This window comes from Phodopus roborovskii, unplaced genomic scaffold (assembly GCF_943737965.1).
Source record: "Phodopus roborovskii unplaced genomic scaffold, PHOROB, whole genome shotgun sequence".
In the NCBI taxonomy this organism is placed as follows: domain Eukaryota; kingdom Metazoa; phylum Chordata; class Mammalia; order Rodentia; family Cricetidae; genus Phodopus; species Phodopus roborovskii.
Window position 1 is genome coordinate 8363674 of NW_026125391.1, and position 1938 is coordinate 8365611.

Genomic DNA, 1938 nt, shown 5'->3' on the forward strand with positions numbered 1-1938 from the left:
AATCTCCCTTGACTTCTCCTTCCCCATCCTACCCTTCCTCACTCTTCTTCCCCAACTCTGTCTCCTTCTTTTCCTTTCTCCCTCTACCCCTCCTTTCCTTTCTTTTCTCTTCTCTTCTTTCTTTCTTTCTTTCTTTCTTCTTTTCATCCTCCCTCCCTTCCTCTTTTCTTTCTGTAGGCTTTTCTAAACTCCAGATGGCACAGATTTAGAGTGGTAAATAGGTAAGCAAGGCTGGAAAGAATTAACCACGGCAAAGCTGGAGTACAGGGTTTTGATGGGGGATGTCGTTCTGTATATATATTTCTCTTATTGGTTGATGAATAAAACACTGGCCAATAGAGGCAGGAAGACAGGCAGGACTAGGAGATGAGGAGAATTCTGGGAAAGGTAGGCAGAAAGAGACGATATAGCAGAGGAATAAGTAACAGGTCTGGATCCTTCTCCAGTAAAATAAGACCACGTGGAAATGCTTAGATTAATAGAAATGAGTTAATAATTAAAACAGAGCTAGCCAGTGGGAAGCCCTAGCCATCAGCTAACAGTTTAAATATTAATCTAGCATCTCTTTGTGTTCATTTGGGGCTGAAGCAGCAGAACCTGGTGGAACAAGAAAACTCCAGCAACAGGGCTTTGTAGTATAATAACTTCCTTCTCATCACATTATTTTTCTTGAGCTCTTAGCCTCATGTTGACAAATAACTTACTTCTCTTTCCAAAGGCTTACATGCCAAAAGGCCGAAAACTTCTGATGAAGTGGACATAGACATTGTGAGGGTCACCTGATTGTAGCGCCTCTACTCTGAATATCGTGCTGGCCTCTCCTCTACACTGTGAGTTGCTCAGTGGATCTTGACTTAGTGGTTGCAGTTCTGTTGGGATCACCAGTCTGTAGCACATTTGTCAACAGGCTAACAGAAAGGAAGATTAATTTTTCTGAAACATCCAGGGCATAGCACTGTGTCTGATACCTAGAGAGAAAAGGATTTTTTCAGCTGGTAGGTCATGTGCACACATATGCTGAGAGTTGGACCAAATCCTACAGTGCCTCTGACCATCTTTATAATCTCAGCAAGTGAGTAGAATATACAATGACATTGAGAGATGATGATGAAAAAGGTATCGTTACTGGTACTCATCCCTGGATTTTGGACAAGAAGTCCTATAATTTTATTTATTTATTTATTTATTTATTTATTTATTTATTAAATTTATTTATACATTTGTAAATCAGAGAACAATTTTGTGGAGTCAGTTATCTCTACCTTTATGTGGGTCCTGGGGATCATATTCAGGTAGTCAGACTTGCATAGCAAGCACCTTTACCCACCAAGCCACCTACCTGACCTTCTGGTTTCACTTTTTTCTTTCTTCTTTTTTTTTTTCCTTTCCTTTTCTTTTTTTTTTTTTTTATTTATTTTATATAACCAAGTCCATTTAAATGAAAACAAACATTTATAGACAATATTTGACAATATTTGGGAATTTGGGCATCATTCTTTCCAAACTACTTCCAGCTGGTAAGGGGCGCTGTCTTGGGAGATTTGAAGAAGATTCAGAAATCCTGGCTGTAGTCTGTAAGGCTGCTTTGTCCAGCTGTTTTGAATGTAGGACCACCTGGTACTCTGTTTCATGTGGTCTAGCTTGATCAAACCACATTAGTCTGGAAAGAATCCACATCTTTTCATTTTCTGTGGAAACAAAAAAAGAAATCCTTTTCCCCATTAACTTGTCCTTGAACTTAAATTTTGGAGTCAAAGCATTTTTTTTATTTAATTTATTATTTTACATGTCGATCCCAGTTCCCTCTCCCTCCCACCTTCCCTCCCTTTTACCCTCTCTGCCCTCTCACATGCACTTTAACCACCCTCCCCTCCCATCCCCCCACCCCAATTCCATATGTAGGGCAATGCCATCCAGTTGGGGTCATGTAGATCTGAC